This window comes from Neophocaena asiaeorientalis, unplaced genomic scaffold, assembly GCF_003031525.2.
Source record: "Neophocaena asiaeorientalis asiaeorientalis breed wild unplaced genomic scaffold, Neophocaena_asiaeorientalis_V1.1 scaffold30, whole genome shotgun sequence".
Taxonomy (NCBI): Eukaryota; Metazoa; Chordata; class Mammalia; order Artiodactyla; family Phocoenidae; genus Neophocaena; species Neophocaena asiaeorientalis.
In genome coordinates, this window is record NW_020174923.1 from 10,210,359 (window position 1) to 10,227,325 (window position 16,967).

The following is a 16,967-nucleotide window of genomic DNA, read 5'->3' on the forward strand; positions in this document are numbered from 1 at the left end:
CGCTTTTAATTTCTGGTCCTTTGGCCTGTCTGGGTCATTGATCTTTCTTGGTCAGTGGGAGTCATGCTGTACAATTTCGAGTTAGCTTCTTGGCCCTACAGCTAAACACTGGATAAATGCCTTGTCTACCAGCAAGGCAGCTGCTTGGTTGATTGAACTTTCCCCAGCCCCCGTATTTGAAACGGCACATCCCTGCTCAAAAGACCTAATTGGCTCTCTCCATCCTCTGCTGTCAGATGGTCCAGGCCTCCAACTCGCGGCTGGGCCCACCCACTCCTCGTCATCCCTATAGGCAGGTCTTTTGCTTCCAGGAGAGCTCTCTGAAGACAGCACCAAATCTTGTTCCCAAGCTCCGCCAGACCCAGCCAGCACTCAGCACACAGTAGGTCTGCTCAGACACCTGAGCCTGTGAATTGAAGTTGGCATCTGTGGCAGGATCAGCCACAGGACCTGCACATCAGAATCCCTGTCAGGGACAGGCCCTGGCAAGGCTAGCCTCGTTACAAGCCCCATGGAATTTGCCCTTCCAGCACCAGCTGCCGTGGAATGGGGATCTGGCCAGAAAAGGGGGTCAGGACCAATCTGTATATCCTCATACTAGGATCAGCCAGGGGGGGTTCTATCTTGGGATATCATTGAAAAGAATTTTACAAACCTCTGATTTGGAAACTTCATTTAAAAAAAAAAAGTGAGACCATGAAGAAGGAACCAGGAACGGTCCTTTGCAATAATGATTAGCATAGAAGCAAAAGGAGATTTAGCTCGGAGCCTAAAATGACAACTGAACACACATAGCTAATTTTACTCCCCCTGAAAACCCCACTGAAACTACTGAAAGAGATTTTTTTTAAGATACAAACCCCCAAGGAGCTGGAGAACAGAGAAAAGACAACCATGAACAAAATGTGGGAAGCAGGAAGGCAAATGGGCAAGTGGTGCTTGGCCTTGCGGAGCTGAGTCCTAACCCTGACGTGGGGAAAGCTGAGAAACAGAACCTCCAAAGGCTTAGAGCTGTGGGACAGGTAACTGTGAGGCAAGAAAGGCAGCTAGCAGCAGTGATCTGTCTGTGGAAGGGTACTCCTAGGGAGGAGGGTGTAGCAGGGGCTCTGTGGCCTGGGGGACTTCATGCACAGTGACAGAGGACTGTCCTGCATTCTGAAGGCTGAAAGCCCCCCCTCAGTCCCCATAGCACAAACATCCTCCAGGCAAGAGACTAGAAAAGTCTCTTCCTATTCCTGTAGATTTTAGGAGAAACCTAAAGATGTAATTTTGCTGTTTCCCAGCAGACCACTGAGTCAATCTCCCTAGAGAGAAGCCCCAATGGATAAGCCCACCCAATCCTCAGACCTTCCAGTCAGCTCTGCAGTCCCCTCCCCTAAATGTGAGTAGACGACCCAGGATTACCAGGCACCTGAGGAAAGCCTTTGAGAGAAAGAGCCACCCAGGTGGGGACCTAGGGGGTGGGCATCTTTGAGGAAACAGACATTAGGCAGGGAGGAGAAACAGCCATTTAATATCCTAAAACACAGGGCTTCCCTGGTGACTCAATGGTTAAGAATCCGCCTGCCAATGCAGGGGACACGGGTTCGAGCCCGGTCTGGGAAGATCCCACATGCCGCAGAGCAACTGAGCCCGTGCACCACAACTACTGAGCCTGCGCTCTAGAGGCCACGAGCCACAACTACTGAAGCCCTCGTGCCTAGAGCCCGTGCTCCGCAACAAGAGAAGCCACCGCAATGAGAAGCCCACGCACCACAACGAAGAGCCCACTCACCGCAACTAGAGAAAGCCCATGCATAGCAGTGAAGACCCAACACAGCCAAAAATAAAATAAATAAAATAGATAAATTTATTTTAAAAAATCCTAAAAGACAGCAGATAAGATATTGCATCTATGAACCAAGAGCAGGATGCTATTTAAGGAGAACATCTAGAGAACAAAACAGGGCTGGAAAATTAAACATGTGAGAACGGAAACAAAAACCTTCAACAGACAGGTTGGAAGATAGAAGGGAGGGGATGTCCCAGAATGCAAAGCAAAAAGACAAAGAGGAGAAAAATAAGAAAGGATGAAAGAATTAGATGACCAGCTCATGGGGCCCAGCACCTGTACAAAAGGAACCCACCCTTCCATTCCACCCTGTCTAAGAGAAAGAGTTATTTAATTTAATAAATTTTCCCAGAAATGAGTTTTCAAGTTCTCAGCACAGTGGGAAATTGACCCACATCAAGGCATATTATCGTGAAAAGCAAAACACTGAAGAGAAAGAAAAGTTTCCACAAGCTTCCAGGTTCCACAGAAAAGAGCAGGAATAAGACTGTGCTTCAGAAGTCTCAACAACAGCAGAAGCTAATAGATAATGGAGCAGTGCCCTCAAAGTGCTGAAGGAAAATATTTTCTGGCCTAGAATCCATTACTTATCCAAATGAGCAATCTAATGTGAGATTAAAATAAAGATGTTTGCATGTGCAAGGTCTCAAACAAATTTACCACCCATGCACCATTTTTCAGGAAGCTACTAGAGGATGTGCTCCAACAAAACAAGGGAGTAAAGCCTGAAAGAGGATGACAAGGGATAGATGCAACAGTGGATCCAGTAAGAGAGGGAGAGACGAGGGGAATTCCACAGGATGGGAGAGAAGGGAGATCACAGGAGGGTGGCTGTCCAGATTAGAGCAGGGTGGCAACACGTCCAACTGCCCAGTACACAGACCTGCTGAGGGTTGTTATCACTAATATATACCTTCTGACATTGTACTGCCCTTTTAATGCCAGATGCACCTGCCAGGCTCTTATCTGTACTTGGCCTGCTTGGGCCAGGTCCTGATGGAGTTCCAGCTCTCCTCTGCATGCACTGGCACCTGTATAAGCTGAAGACACTCATTTTCCCCATCAGAAGTGTCCTATTTTGTTTTCTTAGAAACAGGAGGATGGCCATAGTGAGCTAACAAACAGACAATTCAGATAGGTCTATTCCCCCACCCCCACCAACCTGCCAGACATCCCAGCTGGGGATGGCCCTCAGTTCCCCAGGAAATGTCCATGGCCTTGCCAAGAGCCTCTTAGAACAGATGCCATGGTCCTTTCAGGGCCAGTGGGTACACTGACTCCCTAAAAAGGACTCTAGTAAACTCTCAGGCAGCTGAGGCCAGTCTGTGACCCCAAGACTATTCCTTTTCTCTTCTCCCAGGCTCCTCCATCTACGAGTAGCAGCCCAAAGTAGCCACAAACAGAAAGGATACCATGGCTAGTTCTCTATATTAATCACCTTGCACATAAGTAGATGATGATAAAACTATAAAATGTTTGAGGAAAACACAATCTAAGGGGCCTTCTTTGTCCTTGTCAGTCTTTCATGACCAGCTGGTAGACTGTTGGAGAATGTACTTTACACCCATTGCTGGGCTTCTTTGTTTGGTCTTTTAATCCAACAGAGTAAATTAGAAGGTTACTCAATGCAGTCATAACCTCCTTGCTAAGAATGGATCTTTCTCTCTCTGTCTCTCTCTACACACAGACACACCCCAATATTTATGTTACATATAAATATATAAATTTTTTCATTTCCTCACCACCATTGTTGGTATTTGGGCTTTCCCCTTCGGCCACAGTGCAGGCCGTGCTAGGACACTGTGGAGAAGTGCCCCCTATCTTAGTGACTTCCCCATAGGGACAGCCCCACAGGGCCTGAGGGAACCTATTATTCAAACAACACATCAACATTCTTGCGCACAAAATGCAGGGCAGCCATGAAAAAGCTTATATTCTCTAGGGCTCCAGGGGTTGTATCTCTCTGGATCTTGTGAGATATAGGTCACAATGAAACCTCGGAGGTCAGAAGCACCAACCTGATTAATTAACAAGTGACACTGTGAAGGCTGGCCGGCTCAGGCCCACACCTCTACTCACAGCTGGTGGAGAGGCACCCAGCGTGCGCCCAGCCTCAGCAGGGGCCACAGCGGCTGGGCCGGCTTCCCAGTCTTCCCTCATACCTGAGTAACAGTCCCAGACTTTGCCCACTCCTGGTCCTCCGGACCCTGGTTGCTGGCAGACAGACAGACAGCGCTGTCTTCTTTGCCGAGAAGGGAGGGCTCAGATTTGAGCAGCTTTCTTCCCTCTCCCCCACCATCCGTGTCCATCTCCTCTTCCTGCTTCCTTCCCTTTCAAATCCTCCCCCTGCCCCCATCCAGCCCCCTTGGGCTTCCTCCTCTTCCACCTTCCCTGCTCTGGGGGGTTCTAGCCCACCAGCCTAAAAGCATGGTCAGTCTTTACCCATCCTTTAAGAACAGACCTTAGAGCTGCTCTCCTCCCGTCTCCTTCCCTTTATCACAAGGGGTCCCCATCTCCTTTCCAACACCCCCCTGGAAATTGCCCTGCTGGGGTCCCTGGTGACCAACTAGCCTGTGCACCCTCCTCCGTGCACTGGATCTTTCAAGGCAGGTGGCACGCTCTCCACTCCCCTTCTAGAACCTTCTCCCTTATCCTCTATAACAGCACTCTCTCTGCTCTTCCCTCCTGAGGCAGCTCCCTCCGCATCTCCATTTGGTTCCCCTGCTTCTCCCTAAATGCCAGCTTTCCCCCGAGACTCCATTGCCAGTCCCTTCACATTATTTTCCTCGATGATCTCACCCCCTCCCCTGGTTTCACCATCGCAGACGTCATCCCAACATTTCAGAGCTGGAAGCAACTCCAGAAAGATGAGAAAACTGAGGCCAGCGTGTCCAGGTGCCCTGCCGGGGCCTCCTGGCACATGGGCAGCAACTCCAGACCTTGAACCCAACCTCCGACCCTGCCATGGTGCCTCTTATCTCACACGCAGGGGGGCAGGTCGGTGCATCTGCGATGTCGCGCACACTTCCGGACTGGGTGTTTACTTAAGAGCGTGCAGCTCTATATCAGCACCCAGTTGCTTTCAGCTCTGACATTTATCTTCTCCCAAGGAGGGTGAGCCACTTGCAGATCGTCCCATCTCTCCTCCCACGTGGCTGGGAAATGTCAGAGGGAGATCCAGGCAGCTCAGGGTCCCTTGCCCACATTGCACACATTTCAGTCATTGGGCTGCTTGGTAACCCAGCTGCTTTGGGAGAGCTGAGAAGGCCTGGGAAATGCATGAGGGGAGCCAGCAGAGGGTTCCCAGGCACTGTCCAACTTTCATAATCAGGGGCGACAGCCAGGGCCAAGAGCCTCCCAGAACAGATGCCACGGTCCACTCAGGGGCAGGTGTGTCCTTCCCCATCTTCTCAGATCTCCTTGTTTTGAGTGGGACCCACGCCATGGCTTAGAGCTCTGCCTGCGATTGCACAAAATACCCACCCAGAAAACAAATTAAAAATAGGAAAAATCCATCCGAGGCATGTGTCTGCTGAGGCAGAGTGCTGTCAGATTGCTAGGCAACCCCAGGCGATCCTGTGGGAAGGTCTGTGCTAAGCTTGTTCCACAGAAGTAGCACTCTTGTCCCTGTTGTGTAGATGTGCTCAGCCGAATCTGAGCAAGGTCATGAACAGAGGGAAGGCGCAGGCTGCCTGAACTGAAGACGTGCCCATCTGCCTGGACAAATGCATTTTCCGGAGGACAGAGAAGAGGCCGAGGGTGTCCGCAGGATGAGAGGCATCTGGATGCACGCTGGAAAATCTATCTGGTTTCCCCATGTTCCCCAAGATACAGGTGTTTAGAACTGTGTAGGCAAAATGCCTGAATCTTAACTGATTTTCCCATCCAGCAGTCTTCATCACCTTCAGCCAGAGGTGAATTAAGCAGGTTCAGAGGCTGAAGACAGAGGAGGAGGAGAAAGGGAAGATGGATACACGGCCAGAGCCCGTGGAGGAGCAGGGAGGAAGCAGAGCTGGGAGCACCCAGGCACCGCCATTCTGGGCTTTGTGCTCCCAAGGCCAAGATGGAAGAGCATGCTTTCTTTTTACAGTTCCATTCAAACCATAATCACGATAACATCTTTGTGGATGTTACAACGTTGGCCATGAGCATAAAGTACTTTTAAAAGGAAAAGGCAGGGGATGTGGCATCATGAAAAATAACGAGGATTTTCATTTAGACTTGAAGATCTTTAAAACAAGGGTGAAGCCAAGAGAGCTTCTTCCCTTTTACAATGCCGCACAGAGACTGCCCAGGGCGAAGGCAAAAGGGTGTGTTAGCTTCCTGGGGCTCCCATCACACAAAACCAGGGGCTTTAAACAACAGAAATGTATTCTCTCACAGTCCTGAAGGTCAGAAGTTGCAAATCAAGGTGTCAGCCTGCTGCCTCGAAAGCTCCAGGGAGAAACCATGCCAGGCCTCCCTCCTGGCTTCTGGTCACTGCCAATGGTCCTTGGCATCCTCGGCTTGCGGCAGCTGCGGCAGCATCACTCCAGTCTCTGCCTCTGTCTCCACATGGCCTTGTCTCTGTGTCCTCTTCCCTTCCTTATAAGGACCGCAGTCTTTGGATTGAGGACCCACCCTAATCCAGCACGACCTCATCTTAACTAATTGCATCTGCAAAGACCCTATTTCCAAATAAGGTCCCATTCTGAGGTTCTGGGTGGGCATGAATTTGGGGGGACATTATTCAATCCACTCCAGGGGGATTGATAATGAAATCAGATGAGCTTCAGAGCAGGGAGGCATTGGCCATCACCTGGTCCAGCCTGTCCCTCTCTCCTGAGGGAATGTCTCTTACAGCACCCCAGACACGGCATCCCCAGCTCTGCGTGGGCACTACCATGGCGGGGTGCTCCCCACCTCCCATGACGGTCTCCCCATCAGGGGAGGGCCTGCACTGCTGGAAAACCTTCCTCCCAACGTGGACCCAGAATCTGCTGTGGTCATTGTCCTGTTGAATCTAATGGAATTTTGCACAAGTCCTGGCTCCAGCCCCACCACAGTCAGATGGCAAAGAGGACATATAATTCTCCCCCTTCTGACATGGGGTTTCCACTAAGATGTCCTAACGGTCGCTACAACACATGCTGCTTCATGTCCAGCCAGTTTCTTCCACATGGTTTCTGTGCATACATCCAAACATGTGGGGATGAGGGTTTCACTTACTCCTGTTAAATTTAATCCAATTGGTCATCTTTTGTGTTGATTCTGCCATCTGATATATCAGCCTGTCCTTCGGACTGTATAATCCCCAGGTTGAAAGCACAATTGAAGAGCCTGGCCCAAGCCAGCGAGAAACTGAGCACAGAACCCTCCCACGTGCCGCTGAGTGGGTGGGTTGCCGTGAGGATGTACATTTTAAGGGTACAGCTATTAAATAATCTCAGTAACTAACATAATCAGAAAGAACACTTCACTGAATCACTTTGGATGGCTTTTATCATTAAAGTTTGGAATCTACTGAGTACCTTAATGGTAAACTCAGACCTTTACTATTTCCATAAACTTCTTTTTCTTCTTCCAGTTCTATTGAGATGTAATTGACACATAGCATTGTATTAGCTTGAGGTGTACAACATGATGATCTGATATATGTACTATAGCAAAAGAATTACTGCAATAAGTTTAATGTTACAAATTTTTTTTCTTGTGAGTCTGTGAACTGAGGTGACAGTTGTTGGTGTGACTGAAACGACATCAGCTTCACTGGGACGTGACCGATTGATGTCCTCTAGAAACCAAGGACAGCCCTCCCCTCAGTCACCGAAAGCTCACGTACGCAGGAAGGGCTGAGGGACACATGGTTGTGTGCGATGCAGCTCCCGTGGGGTGCTGGCTGCTGTCTCGTGGCTTCTGGCACCCATGTGATGGCACCTACATCCTACAGGACAGGGTGTGTGTTAATGACATGGCTTGGGAGCCACCCGAAGGAGGCAGGGGAATAAATGACAGAGGGGAGAAAACTGTAGGTGGGTTGCAGGCCTCTTAAAATCTGAGCTGTTGCTGTCTTTGAATTCATCCTTATTTTGAATTTCATTCTGTTTCAAGATCTTCCCCAAAGAAGACATCTTTACATTGTGGCTTTATTTCATACTTGCTCCCAGAGACCTCGGAGCACTGCGTTATCTATGGGCTCCCCTACACACAGTCCTGTACGAATACACCTGATCACGTCCCCAACAACAAAGGCAGTGCCAGTCACCACCACCAACCAGATTCACAGCTCCAAGGCCCTCTGTCTGACCAAGGCAATAGCAGAACAGGAGATGCCTCCCTCCAGCTCCAGCTGACTCTGGAGAAGGCGCCCATTGTGGGTAGGGCTACCCACATTGCACTCCTGCCCTGTGTTAGTGTCCCCGGGCCACCAAAACAAAGCAGCACAGGCTGGTAGCCTAAACAACAGACACTGGAGGCCAGGAGGCCAAGATCAGGGTGTTGGCAGGGTGGTGCCTCCTGGGCCTGAGGACAGACGTCTTCTCCGTGTCCTCACGTGATCGTCCCACTCTGTGTCTGTGTCCTAACCTCCTCTTTTCATAAGGACACCAGTCATGTTGGATTAGGACCCACCCACATGACCTCAGCTTAACCTAATTGCCCTCTCTAAAGGCCCTGCCCCCGAATACAGGCACATCCTGAGGTGTTGGGGGTTAGGGCTTCAACATGTGAATCTGGGGGACAGTTCAGCCCACATGCCCTGTTGATGTCCCTATTTCTCCTAAGAGCCAGTGCTGAAACTCGGCCATAACTCTCACTCTTCCTTCCCCTCCTCACTCAGCCCCGTCTACATCCTAACTACAACTACATTTCTGTCTCGATCTAGCATTGAACCTCCACGTGAAGCTGGGAGGTGGGCTGGGCAGGTGGCACTTTCCACATATTTGTGAGGTGTGGCAGCGCTGGGGTCACAGGTCTTCCACCCCTGCCCAGCAGACCTGGTCCCTTGGCCATCCAGGGGAGCACCCCCTCTGCCAAGCTGGGTGTCTTGTTTTGTCCCCAGCAGTGGCAATAAATGACTCAGAGCACACAGATCCTTGGACCAGGGCCTCCACCCAGTGCCCCCTATATGCATCTTCAAAGCAGCCAGCCCCCTGGGATGTCCAGGACAGATTTCCACCAAGATAAAAATGAACATTGAAAATGAGACACTAACTCCCGGAGACTGTTCACCAAGCACGGCTCCACAGCCACAGGGCCCCTGACCCACTTGGCCAGTTCCTGAGAAACAGGAAAGTAGCCTCCCCTGTTGAGGAGGACAATCCAAGGCGGGAGGACAGAGGGCCTGGGTGCCTGGCCCAGCCTGGCTGCCTGGATGATGGGGACCTACCATTGGCATCTTTAGGGCTTGGTTTTCTCCTGTGCTAATGGGCAGGGATGGACCTCATGACCCTCAGTCCATCTCCAGGAGTGGGAGCCTACAGTTCTGTCTGAAGCAGCCTGGCTGCTCCAAACCAGCCCAGCAGTGCCAGTGCCCGAAGGAGACATGGGGGCAGGAGGAGAGGTGAGCTGCCTGTTGTTCCAGATCTTCCTCCTTCTACCTCCTCCTCCAGGAAGCTCATCCTTTTCCAAAATAGCTCCTCTGCCTCCTTCCCTCCTCTCTCCTCCCTGCTTCCGGGAGCTCCATGGCCAGGTCCCACCTGGCAAGGGGCAGCGGTGTTGGGGGAGGGAGGGTATGGCTCTCAAGCTGCAAAATTTCAAGGTCAAACAATGACCCCTCCATCCCTCAACCTCCCTCCCCTCCAGGTCAGGCTCCACCATCCCCACAGCTGGCAGACCAATAGAAGGAGACTTGTTCTCAGGCCAGTTCCCCTGTTCCATGGTCCTCACAGTGCCCAGTTCCCAGAAGAAGGGTCACTTGAGCATTCAGAAGCTCCTACAGACTTGCCTCCCCCTGCCCTGCTTGGGGAGCCCAACTCCAAATGAAGTGCTGACCTTTCCTTGGCCAGGCTGTGGCCCCTGCCCACCCAGAGGGTCCTCCTCGGCCCCCCACCACAAGGACAGGCCTAGGGATAGTCAACCAACCTTGGCCAAGCACTTTGGACCCCACACTGACGCAGATGTGCCCTCTGCTCAGCTTTGTGCAAACCCAGCTCATCTCCCTGCCACCCCCTGCAAACTCCCAGGACAGTGAGATCCTTTCTGATCTTCAAGGCTAACACAGCAAACCAGGGGCCTGGTACACCAATGCAATTTCCTGCTCCATGCAAGTCAGCAGAGTCCTTGGCAGTCATGACACACCACATATCAGGCTGAAGTGGCCAGGAGCAGGGGCCAGCCAGGAGAACCTTGTGCTTTTTTTTTTTAATTGAGATGAAATTCACATAACATAAAATTAACCATTTTAAAGTGCTCAATTCAGTGCCATTTAGCACATTCACAATATCGTACAACCATCACCACTGTCTAGTTCCAAAACGTTTCCCTCATCCCAAAAGGAGACCCTGTACCCACCAAGCAGCCACTCCCTACTCCCCCAGCCCTGTGCTTTTTGATGTTAAATGAATAAAATGCAAATTGCTTCTACTATTCTTGCTCCAAAGCACTGGTGCTTTTTGAATAGGACTGTCACACCGTCCTCATCTTCTTGGCCTGCCCACTTAACACTCAGGGATGTTCCAAAATTGTCACATGAAGGGACAGGCAGTCTTTTTTTTTTTTTTTTTTTGCGGTACGCGGGCCTCTCACTGTTGTGGCCTCTCCCGTTGCGGAGCACAGACTCCGGACGTGCAGGCTCAGCGGCCATGGCTCACGGGCCCAGCCGCTCTGCGGCATGTGGGATCTTCCCAGACCGGGGCACGAATCCGTGTCCCCTGCGTCGGCAGGCGGACTCTCAACCACTGCGCCACCAGGGAAGCCCTGACAGGCAGTCTTAAGCTGCCTTCGTGAACAACTTTGCCATTTGCCCAAAGACAGTAATTCCTCATGCATTCATTTACCCAAAAAATATTCTTTGAGCACCTTCTATGTGCCCAGCTCTAGGTCAGTCGGCGGCTCACAAGCATGAAAAGGATCCAATCCTGCCCTCCAGGCTCTGGGTGCTGAGTTGGGGAAGCAGATGGGTAAACAGCTAAATGACAAGGCCACATGGTAATGCTTTGAGAAAAACATGAAGAAATACTCCACCCACAGAGCGGCCTCACCGCCCTCTATCAATATTTTTATCCATACTCCCACATGCTAACATGGCCGTCTTCACCTCCAACACCATCTTTAAACACCAAAGATAGGGACACATATGCTGGATGAGACCACAACAGGCAGGGGCTTAAAGAGGCAACTCACAAAGAAGACTTCAAAAGGGCCCCAAAGTACGGAAAGTGTCTCATCTCACCAGCCACCAAAGCAATGTAAATCAAAACAAACACACACTTCCACTTTTCCATCCACCAGATTTTGAAACTGCTGATTGCAGCCAGAGCTTCTGCTGGGAAGTGACCCTCTCCCGCACTAGATGGTGGGGTCGAAGCTGGCATGTGTCTGGAGGGCCGAGTGGCACTTGGATCAAAAGCTTCCAAAATGTGTTTAACCTTTAACTCAGCAATTCCACTTGTAGGAATTCACCCTAAGGAGAAACTCAGGAACAAACGCAGATTTATCTCGAAAGACTTATGTACTAGAATGTTTGCAGCATTGCTTATGACATCAAGAGACTGAAAACAAACTGAATGTGCAACTACTGGGTGCTTGGTGAATAATTTGGGCACTCATTAAAAAGCCTACCATAGGAGAATATTCAATACCACTGCAAAGTGTTCATAGCCTTCAAATGGGAAGGTTTATAAAACAGAGTATGCAATACAATGCCATTTACACTCCCCAGGCCCTGAAACAGGATGCAGGGACACGGTCTCTTGGCCGGCAGTGATTCCCTCTGTACAGGTGAACAATGGGTAATTTTCCTTTCTGAAATTTTATTGTATATTCTAAGTTTTCTACGTTGGATCTCAATTGCATTTGTAACCAGGAAAAATATAAGGAGTGTTTTTTAATTCAATTAGAAATGTTACAGAGGCAGTTTATCTGCCAGCGCACCAGCTCGCAGGGGGAGGAAGAATCTGGACAGTTCCTGATAAACACAGGGCCCCACCTGCAGGGGTGAAAGGTTCCCATGCCTTTGACCAAGAAGCTGAGGGAGTGCAGTAGTCAACCTCTTGACCTCCCTTTTCAGATTAAGTTTTGAGTTGATTTGCTGGTATCATGCCATCAGGAGCTCCACATGTGTCCTTGGAGCTCATGGACCATCTTGGCAACACATTCTAACCCTCTCTCTGGCTCCTCTCAGGAGAAGGCCCCTCACAGGTTTATTATTTGGAGCTGAAGTTCTGGAAGTTTCGTCATTACAAAATAAATATTTTTGAAGCTCATGATTCGTGAGAGCAATAAAAGAAAATTAATTTTTATTGAATTCCTACTGTGGGTTACACACCTAACATGCAATTTCTCATTTAACCTTTGAAATAATGCCTTGAGGTCAGTGTTATTGCCCCCGAATTACAGATAAGGAAAATGAGTCTCAATAACCCAGACCCAGAAAGCTGGCCTAGGACTCAGCAGCTGGCTTCCCCCAGAGCGTCTGATCGAAGAGAGCCAGAGAGGAAGTCCCAAGACGGGGGCCACAATCTTTTTGTAACTTCACAGCCAATAAGGGCTACAGGAACCCAGACTCCACTTGGACCCCAAAGTAAGGGCTTGATGTTCACCCTTTCTAGAGAATGGACAGCTCGCAGAGAACGGTGCTCTGTGTCTCCTGGCCACCCCCCACCCAGCCACAGGGACCCGGCAGCTGATGAACTGGGGCACCTGCAGCTGAGGGGACTATCAGGGGAGACTGTCCAGCCACGCACACTGCAGGGATCTGAGCCTCCTTCCTTGTGACTGCAACATCTCTGAAATGAAGAGACAACTCTATTGGGAGAACAAGTGCTAATTAAATTTCCTGGGATCACTGAAGAGGAAATTACTTAATATTCTGAACAGATTTAATATTTGAAAGCATGGACGGCCTTGATTTGTCGTGGATGGGTTCTCTGCCAATGGGCTTACGTTTGATGGGATCCACACAAGCTAGGAGGAGGGGATGGAGGTGGCTGGAGGCTGTGATGTCCCTGGAAGCCAGAGGAGAGGGAGAGAAACTGGGCATGGCCAGAGGGCAAGGTCCTCATAACAGCCCTCCACAGGGACCCCAGGCACTGCTACAGTGAGCTGAAAGTCATATTCATGGTCTCTGAAGCCCCATGACTGTGGGTCCCTGACATCTGCCTGCATTCACCCCACCTTTCTGTAACTCAGGACCCTTGTTGGCCAAGGTAGCCACCTGAATGAGAGGAAGGTCTTGTATTCCTTGGAATGCACGATCTAAATACCCCTGTGTCTCTTGGCGGAAGTGGGAAGAAAAACAAACACTTTTACCACATCCCCAAGATACACAAGTCTGGACCTTTCGGGAGCCGCTCAGCCTCGTCACCATCATGCCACCCAGGGACCACCCACAGGTTCCTCTGAGAGCTGTTTCTGGAGGAGCCGCTCCCCACAAGCTCATCCAGGTGCCAGGACGTGGTCTCCAGACCCTGAGCAGCAGCTGAGACCTGGCCACTGGGGGCCCCTCCTTGGAGGCTGGCAGCGGCTGTGGGGGCCCAGGCTGGGAGTCACCCTCAGTTACTGCCAAGCAGACAAGCTCAGGGTCACATCACTCTGGCTGTGCTGCACCCATGGGGGCAATTGCTAGGCCAGGGGACCAGCTCAGCCAACCCCAAGGCAAGCCCTGCAGGCTCCTCGAAGCCCTGCAAAGGGTAGAGGGCAGGGGAGAGGTGGGTGAGCTCAACTCACTGAGGCAGGGGGTGGGGTGCAGAAACCCTAGATGAGAGCTTGGGCTAGCCATGGAGATGAGGAATTCCCACCTGGCCCTCAGACATGAGGCAGAGAGTCAAAATATTGGGGGAGCAAGTGACGGAAACTCAACTCACCCAGCTTCATCTGAAAGATAGTTCATTGGCACCCACTAATGAAGTAGAGCTGGCCTTGGAGACAAAACGTTACACACACACACACGCACACGCACGCACACACACACGCACACACACACACACACACACACACACACACACACACCTGGTCCTCCCTTTCCATTGACCTAATCTCCCTGTTGAATATGTGTCCTGCATACACTGGATGTGGAGGACAGAGTCCATGGCTGCTGAACATGGGGGCTTAGAGCTTCTCAGCTGAGCAGCCCCCCAGGACATAGAGAGCACCTTCCCCCATCTCTATACAGAGAAGCCACAGTGAAGGATGCAGATCTCACGTCAGTGGGGCCCATCCTGCACCATGGCCACCCTGAGAGGGGGGTGCACTGCACACGTGGAGGGAGGGGACACACAGACTGCATGGATCAGGGGCAGGCAGAGGCCACAGCAGCTCCAGCCCAGGGGTCCTAGGTGCCCAGTGGGCAGACCATGGCTGCACAGCACCGAGGCCACCAGCCGAGAGGCACAGAGGCTGATACCCTACCACACAGAGCTCGGAGGAGGCACCTGGTCAAACTCCAGACCTGGCAAATGCCAGCACCAGCCTACAGAGTGATTTCTTTTTATTATAAGTGATTCTGGGCTTCCCTGGTGGCACAGTGGTTGAGAGTCCGCCTGCCGATGCAGGGGACACGGGTTCGTGCCCCGGTCCGGGAAGATCCCACATGCCGCGGAGCGGCTGGGCCCGCGAGCCATGGCCGCTGAGCCTGCGCGTCCGGAGCCTGTGCTCGGCAACGGGAGAGGCCACAACAGTGAGAGGCCCGCGTATCACACACAAAAAAATATATATATATAAGTGATTCTGTCTGCTTCACACTTCAGGGACTGGAGATTGGACATGCTTTATAATTGTAATTAAAATAAACCAAGCGCCCCGAGGGTCAGTAGGATTTTACATTGAGAGGTTCCTTCTCCCATCTTTCTTACCCTTCTGACTGACTGGGAGTTCCCCAGAGCCAGTGTCCCCTGACATACAACCCTTGGAAGAACAGAGCCCTGAAATAAGTCTGTAATTTTGTTTTTTTAATTGTCTCTCCTACTTAGTTTCCTGTTCAAACAGATCCCCATGCCAGTCTGTAATCCCTGTTTAAGTACCTAAACCTCCATAAAATAACCCACAGACCAGTCCCATCTTCCTGCTGCTCTTAACCTGTCTCCCATAGTCTTTGGTTGCTCAGCCTCTTTGACACTAAGCTTATCTGGCTCACCTGGCTTTGGGCATCCATCAGGGAGGAGGGGCCGCTGGAGCCCCAGAGTCCAGAACAAATGCCTCTCCTATGCTTTCCGAACACTACCCTCAAGCTCCATTTTCAGTGAAGAACTGCAGATCCCCTGCACTTGACCGTGAGTCAGCCCCTGCCCACATGCCATCACAGCCACTGGCGAGTGGCTGGGAGTGCTGCCCCTCCCCTCCCTGCAGGTCCTCAACAGTCCGTAGCAGAGTGAATCCTACTCCCACCTTGTATCTCTCGTGATCCATTCCAGGGGACCTGGAGGCCTTCTGTCCCTGCTGTTCCCCGAAATAGGCTCAAACCACATCCAAAGTGGACCTTCTGGGTACACTGAGCTGTGGACACAGTGCCCATCCTGCAAAGACAATGACCCACCCCTAGGGGTTCAAAAGCACCCACTGCCATTCAGCTCTGTCTAATGAGCATGGATGATAAGCTGCAGGAGGCCCAGGAGCATCCTTGGGGAGCCTTCAAGGAAACTGACTCAGAGAGGACGTGAGCTGTGCGGGGCCAGCGCTGGGTCCAAAGAGACCTGGCATCTAGGCCTCCCAGCCTGTCACTTACTATCCACACATCCTTGACTTTACTTGTTTCTCTGACTATAAAATTGACTCTGACATAGATGATCTCTAGGGTTTCTCCCAGCTCTAAAATTGTCTGCTTCTGTAATTCAGGAATAAACTGTGAAACATGGATGAGACAGGCCCAGAGCTCAGAGGGTTATAGTCAACGGTTGTAGGGTTCAGGGGAGGCTTCCTGGCATCCCCGAGACTCAGCCTGCACACAGGCCCTGGCACGTGGGCCATTTCTTGAAGATACCACATGGCAACCTGAACGTTCTGACCCCTTTGAGAGGCTGGAAAGAGTGGCTGTGAAGGAGTCCTGGAAGCCTGGGGCCTGAAAGGAGCTTCCCTGGTCATGTGAGGCCACGTGAGGCCACATGAGGCCACAACCCCTCCCTTCCCCTTCCCAAACTATTCCCCTGGATGCAGAGCTTGAAGCTAGGGAGACTGAGAGAAAGTCACTTTCACTAGACAATAACACGATGAATTATTTTAAAATTCTGAGTGGACAATATTTAATATTACATAAAACACAGAAGCCAAAAAAGGAAAAGAGTTTTGACAAAAAGATAAACAACTTCTGTATCAGAAAAAGAAATGCTATAAACAAAGTCAAAAGAAAAATTATACGGTGAGGAGAGATTTATACCATGTATAACAAAAGATTGATCACCTTCATAAATAAAAAGTTCTGGCAAATTAATAAGTGAAGGACAAACAACCAGTAGTGAAACAACCAGTCCACAGAAAAATGTAAACAGCCATTAAACATAGGAAAAGATGCTCAATTTCACTCATAATTAAAGAAATTCAACTAATAGCAAGGTAAGTGTCAAACTGGTAAAAGTATTTAACAATACCCAGTACTGGACGATACACAGTAGATAGGATTAAACTGGTAAAATCTTTTGGAAGGACTATTTGGTGATATTTATTAATTTTTAAATGCACATGCCTTTGATTTAACAATTCCACTTCCAGGAATCTATCCCACGGACTTACCCTCACAAGTAAGCAAACATTTACTTACAATAAATTAAGTTAATATTATTATAGTAGCAGGAAATACACTGAGAGGGAAAGGGTCCACCCACTAGGAAATAAATTATGGAACGCCCACATGATGGCATATCCACAATCATATTCTTTTGAAACAAGGGAGAGCTGTAAGTGCTGATAAGTCACTGTTTCCAAAGAAAATTGTAACCAAAAAAGCAAGTTCCAGAACAATAGACATAAAATCCTGTTTATGTAGGAGAAAAAAAGGGATATTCATATA